This window comes from Bombus affinis, unplaced genomic scaffold (genome assembly GCF_024516045.1).
Source record: "Bombus affinis isolate iyBomAffi1 unplaced genomic scaffold, iyBomAffi1.2 ctg00000082.1, whole genome shotgun sequence".
Classification (NCBI taxonomy): domain Eukaryota; kingdom Metazoa; phylum Arthropoda; class Insecta; order Hymenoptera; family Apidae; genus Bombus; species Bombus affinis.
In genome coordinates, this window is record NW_026108830.1 from 1035001 (window position 1) to 1041501 (window position 6501).

A 6501-nucleotide genomic window follows, 5' to 3' on the forward strand; every position below is an offset into this window, starting at 1 on the left:
TCGTATCCTTCTTCGTGCGCTTCCTCCGACTCTGAAACGTTCTACGTATCGTAAGAACGACGGCGGGTTGTCGAAGGCACCAAGGGACAGAGAGAGACAGATAGAGAGGAACGACACGCAACGCAAGCAGTCTTAGGTTTACGTGAGCAACCCTCAGCCAGGCGTGGTCCAGGAATTGTATCCGTGGACCGCAATGTGCGTTCGAAATGTCGATGTTCATGTGTCCTGCAGTTCACACGTTGACGCGCAATTAGCTGCGTTCTTCATCGACCCACGAGCCAAGTGATCCACCGTTCAGGGTAATCTTTTCATATATTTTTTAAAACTCTTGTACTCCATGTACTCTTAATACTCGGTTCGAGCGAAGCCGAGATCCGACACGACCGACCAACGGGAATCGGACGCGCAGAAGTCGCCGGAAGATCGACGACACGAAAACGTTCGAAAATGAAATCCGACGAACGCGCGAAGATACGCGCGTCCGCCGGCCGGGCGAAAAGTACATTATGATATATAACAACCATCGAGATCGAAGCTCCGTTCGTCAGGAAACGACGGGGATATAACACCCGATTCTGAATCCTCTGTGCAGCACACGATCTCGCGAAGAAATACGCACGGTGGCTAGCCCATATATATATATATGTGTGTGTGTGTATATATAATACGATATGCATTCCTCTCGTCCAATTATTCAAGAAAAAGAGCGTGCGCCTCCATCGTTCGGGTGATGTAAAGATTCGATGGGACTCGCGCGACCCTCGGCCTCGAGCGGTCTTTCCTCCCAATATCCAGAAGCCGAGCTTTGAAAAAACTCTAGCGACGGCACGGGTGTCCGACTCACGACATCGAGGCTTCGAAGTCGGCGATCTCCTCCGAACGGATGGCGATCGCGACGACTCAAAGCGTGAAAAATCGACGAAAGAGAACACATCTCCGTTCAGGTGATTGTTTTTTTTAAAAAATAAAAAAATTCGATGGGACTCGCATCCATCTACCTCGCGCGGTCTTTCTTCCCAATATCCAGAAGCCGAGCTTTGAAAAAACTTCAGCGACGGCACGGGTGTCCGACTCACGACAACGAGGATAGACAGCCTGCGGTCCCCTCTGAACGGGTTATATGCGATGAACTAGACGAAACTTTAGTCGTTCAGGTGGTATAAAAAAAAAAAATTCGATGGGACGCACGCGCAGCCGTCGTCCTCGAGCGGTCTTTCTTCCCAATATCCAGAAGCCGAGCTTTGAAAAAACTCTAGCGACGGCACGGGTGTCCGACTCACGACATCGAGGGTAGACAGCCTGCGGTCCCCTCTGAACCAACTTCGGCTAGACTAGTTACGAATCGTTGCTACGCATCGTCATCATAGTCATCGTCATCATCATCATTATCATAGCGGGCCAACATCCACGCAATGCGTTTTCGTTCTAGGTTACCCGATCCACGAGTATGTTACAAGTGGTTTCGTTATTTCGAACAAAACGACATACGAAGAACACACGCCCTATGGGTAGGAAGCACGTTTCGAGAACGACCGAGAGCGGTGAAAGAGACGAAAGGTCGACGCGCATAAGGTATCCATGGATCTTCGAAGAGAACCTTCGAAGATATGTCGGTATCCTTTCTACATGCGCGACTCGCTACTCGTACTTTCGCTCTCGTCGACTCGTTTTAGTCGCTTCGTTCGATCCCAAAGAGGAGTCTTCGATGTCCCGTTGCTAGGAGGAGAGCAAACGCAACACAGACCACGAAACATAGAAGAGAATAGGCGAGCATGATCTCTCCGACACGAGGCACTTTAGAGATTTTGTTATTCGTTTGTACGGTCTCCACGACGCAAAAAAAAAAATACGAGATCGTGGCGGCGGGTCTTTCTGTATACGGCCTCACGCAAGCGCCTCGATCTCATTTCTCTTTACGGGTGGTTTCCATTCGTAATTTTTCGTTCGATATTCGTGTCAAAGTTTAATTTTCGAAAGCTCAAGTTCCCATTTATAGTTTTATTATAAAATCATAATATTCGCAGACGGCGGGTCTTTCTGTGTACGACCTCACGCAGGCGCCTCGAATTCGTTTATGTATGTATATATATATATATATATATATATGTATCTCTTCATCCCGATGATCGAGAGAGAGTGCCACCTTCTCTTCATATAGTTTCGTAGCTGGAGGGTCGTCTCCTCCTTATGTCTTTTCATCATTTTGCCAACGGAGTAAGCCACGCTCCGGGCGAATTTAACTGTTCTTTGTTAAAGTATATAGCTTGTTGATACGTCGTATATACTTTGGTTCGTCGATATAGGAGGAGTACGGCTCCTTACCGACTTATACAGTTTCGTATTTTTCAAGTGTTCAAGTCAAATTCTTTAAGTTTTTGTGTTATATCGTTAATGATCCTTCCGCAGGTTCACCTACGGAAACCTTGTTACGACTTTTACTTCCTCTAAATGATCAAGTTTGGTCATCTTCCCGGTAACATCGGCAATGCTTATCACATTGGCCGCGCACCAGTCCGAAGACCTCACTAAATCATTCAATCGGTAGTAGCGACGGGCGGTGTGTACAAAGGGCAGGGACGTAATCAACGCGAGCTTATGACTCGCGCTTACTGGGAATTCCTCGTTCATGGGGAATAATTGCAAGCCCCAATCCCTAGCACGAAGGAGGTTCAGCGGGTTACCCGGGCCTTTCGGCCAGGGAAAACACGCTGATTCCTTCAGTGTAGCGCGCGTGCGGCCCAGAACATCTAAGGGCATCACAGACCTGTTATTGCTCAATCTCGTGCGGCTAGAAGCCGCCTGTTCCTCTAAGAAGATTTGTTTGTACGTTGGTAGTAAAAACCCACCGACCGAAGCCGGGGGCCTTCGAGATACCATAAGTTACGTCTATTTAGCAGGCTAGAGTCTCGTTCGTTATCGGAATTAACCAGACAAATCGCTCCACCAACTAAGAACGGCCATGCACCACCACCCACCGAATCAAGAAAGAGCTATCAATCTGTCAATCCTTCCGGTGTCCGGGCCTGGTGAGGTTTCCCGTGTTGAGTCAAATTAAGCCGCAGGCTCCACTCCTGGTGGTGCCCTTCCGTCAATTCCTTTAAGTTTCAGCTTTGCAACCATACTTCCCCCGGAACCCAAAAGCTTTGGTTTCCCGGAAGCTGCCCGCCGAGTCATCGGAGGAACTTCGGCGGATCGCTGGCTGGCATCGTTTATGGTTAGAACTAGGGCGGTATCTGATCGCCTTCGAACCTCTAACTTTCGTTCTTGATTAATGAAAACATTTTTGGCAAATGCTTTCGCTTCTGTCCGTCTTGCGACGATCCAAGAATTTCACCTCTAACGTCGCAATACGAATGCCCCCATCTGTCCCTATTAATCATTACCTCGGGGCTCCGAAAACCAACAAAATAGAACCGAGGTCCTATTCCATTATTCCATGCACACAGTATTCAGGCGAAGGTAGCCTGCTTTAAGCACTCTAATTTGTTCAAAGTAAACGTATCGGCCCACCTCGACACTCAGTGAAGAGCACCGCGATGGGATATTAGTTGGACCGCCCGCGAGGAGCTAAGCCCACCGATAGGACGTACCACATAATGCCAGTTAAACACCGCGAGCGGTGAACCGACACTGTGACACACAGATTCAACTACGAGCTTTTTAACCGCAACAACTTTAATATACGCTATTGGAGCTGGAATTACCGCGGCTGCTGGCACCAGACTTGCCCTCCAATTGGTCCTCGTTAAAGGATTTAAAGTGTACTCATTCCGATTACGGGGCCTCGGATGAGTCCCGTATCGTTATTTTTCGTCACTACCTCCCCGTGCCGGGAGTGGGTAATTTGCGCGCCTGCTGCCTTCCTTGGATGTGGTAGCTGTTTCTCAGGCTCCCTCTCCGGAATCGAACCCTGATTCCCCGTTACCCGTTACAACCATGGTAGGCGCAGAACCTACCATCGACAGTTGATAAGGCAGACATTTGAAAGATGCGTCGCCGGTGCTAGATGACCATGCGATCAGCACAAAGTTATTCAGAGTCACCAAAACAAACGATGGACGGACAGACGAGCCATCCGCCACCGATTGGTTTTGATCTAATAAAAGCATTCCTACCATCTCTGGTCGGAATCTGTTTGCATGTATTAGCTCTAGAATTACCACAGTTATCCAAGTAAATGTAGGTATGATCTAAGAAACCATAACTGATTTAATGAGCCATTCGCGGTTTCACCTTAATGCGGCATGTACTGAGACATGCATGGCTTAATCTTTGAGACAAGCATATGACTACTGGCAGGATCAACCAGGGATCTTATAATATATTCCCAAAAACCAGCATTTTCGTTTAAAAGTTCTCTCTGTGTCGTAGGTGGGACGTAAGCACCGTACGACGAGACTTTTCATTTTATATATATATGTAATATGACTTAGAGAGCAACGTTCCATGGTTCAGTAACAACGTCACTCAGCCACTTTAATTCTCCTCCTCTCTCACCATCATATATCGATACAAAGATTCATACTTCACAGAATTATTTCTGTTTGTAACTTTTCTCCTCCAACTTCTCTCGTAGAATATAACTTAGCGGTAAAGCACGTATACGCATGCTGGACATACCGTAAGAATATTCTTTTATAAGCTTCAACACCTCTGTAGAGACGCGTTACCAGAAGATAACGCACTCTACAGAACGCCAAAAGGACCATCGTGCAGCTACAAATAGCTTACAACCGATGGTCTCTGCAAGAATGGCTACTCCGTAAGTACAAGCACACACGCATCCAACTTTTGTCAAATACGTGCACACAGGTCACCAGCTTCCCGACTAAGGGGAAGCTTGCCACGTTAACGGTCATTACGTCCTAGACTTCGACCCGCGGCGCAGCAGTGTAGAGAAAAAACCAGTACGAGAACGGAGGAACAGTCGAGAAATAGCGTAAAATACACTAAGACTCGAGGAGCGGTGACTGAATTCTCAACCGAGGCCGTAGAATAGCCACGCGCCCAGCGCTGTTCCGACCGAACCGTCCGGCTCGACGCTTCTCTTATAGATACCAAGGGGCCGGCCGGAAGGCCGGCGCCGGTCGGGCTAGCGGCCGCGCGCTTATGGTGCAAAACCTCCGTAGCAACGTACCGTTCGGAAGGGACGCTGGAACTTAGTCGCTCGCACGTTCAATAACTACTATATAAAGGCGATATCCAACCATCGAAATATTTTACCACAAGCATTATTAACATATTATAAATGCATTTTTACCAAAAAATTAATTTTTTTTTCACCGAAAAATTGCATCAGTAAACATACAGTTTTATCGACTATGGACGAAAAATAACTTTATAATCGATTAAAACACGTTAAAATAACACGAAATATGTAAAAAGATATATACCTTGTAACATTAATTAACGAAAAAATTGCAAAAATATCCCAGTCGTATCAGTCCGACGGAAGCTAATTTTTCAAAAAATTCGACAAAAATGTTTAATCCGATTGTATTTAATAGAGATATAACGATCCCTGTCAAAAAAATTATACCTTATAACGCTTTTTAACGAAATAACTCGAAATAACCATTTCGGACTTTTCGCACCGGCCGAACTTCTTCAAAGTCCCAACGTCCCGTCGCATAGTTCCGTTTCTAGAAAACGTTCCAGCGACCAAATAAACGCTTAATCCCGACGTAAAACGTCGAGATACGTCCATTTGTGCAAAAATATTCCTACCTTGTAACACTTTTAAGCGAGATAACTCGAAAAAACGTGTTCGATACGGAAATTTTTCAAAGTCCCAACGAAAAAATCGAAACTTTGTAGAAGGTCTTGGGGACGACATAAACGCTTAATCCCGACGTAAAACGTCGAGATACGTCGATTTATGCAAAAATATTCCTACCTTGTAACACTTTTAAGCGAGATAACTCGAAAAAACCTTTTCGGTCTTTTCGCACCGGCCGAACTTCTTCAAAGTCCCAACGTCCCGTCGCATAGTTCCGTTTCTAGAAAACGTTCCAGCGACCAAATAAACGCTTAATCCCGACGTAAAACGTCGAGATACGTCCATTTATGCAAAAATATTCCTACCTTGTAACACTTTTAAGCGAGATAACTCGAAAAAACCTTTTCGGTCCTTTCGCACCGGCCGAACTTCTTCAAAGTCCCAACGTCCCGTCGCATAGTTCCGTTTCTAGAAAACGTTCCAGCGACCAAATAAACGCTTAATCCCGACGTAAAACGTCGAGATACGTCCATTTATGCAAATATATTCCTACCTTGTAACACTTTTAAGCGAGATAACTCGAAAAAACCTTTTCGGTCTTTTCGCACCGGCCGAACTTCTTCAAAGTCCCAACGTCCCGTCGCATAGTTCCGTTTCTAGAAAACGTTCCAGCGACCAAATAAACGCTTAATCCCGACGTAAAACGTCGAGATACGTCCATTTATGCAAATATATTCCTACCTTGTAACACTTTTAAGCGAGATAACTCGAAAAAACCTTTT

The 6501-nt window shown here is 46.0% G+C and overlaps 2 non-coding genes across 2 annotated transcripts; both read right to left on the reverse strand.

Moving 5' to 3' along the window:
* Positions 1-147: 147 nt before the first annotated feature.
* On the reverse strand, positions 148-302 carry LOC126927335 (5.8S ribosomal RNA). Its single transcript, XR_007715387.1, has one exon. It is a non-coding gene; the product is annotated as a 5.8S ribosomal RNA (ribosomal RNA).
* Positions 303-2389: 2087 nt separating this feature from the next.
* On the reverse strand, positions 2390-4312 carry LOC126927355 (small subunit ribosomal RNA). The gene has a single exon (XR_007715407.1). It is a non-coding gene; the product is annotated as a small subunit ribosomal RNA (ribosomal RNA).
* Between the last annotated feature and the right edge of the window lie 2189 nt (positions 4313-6501).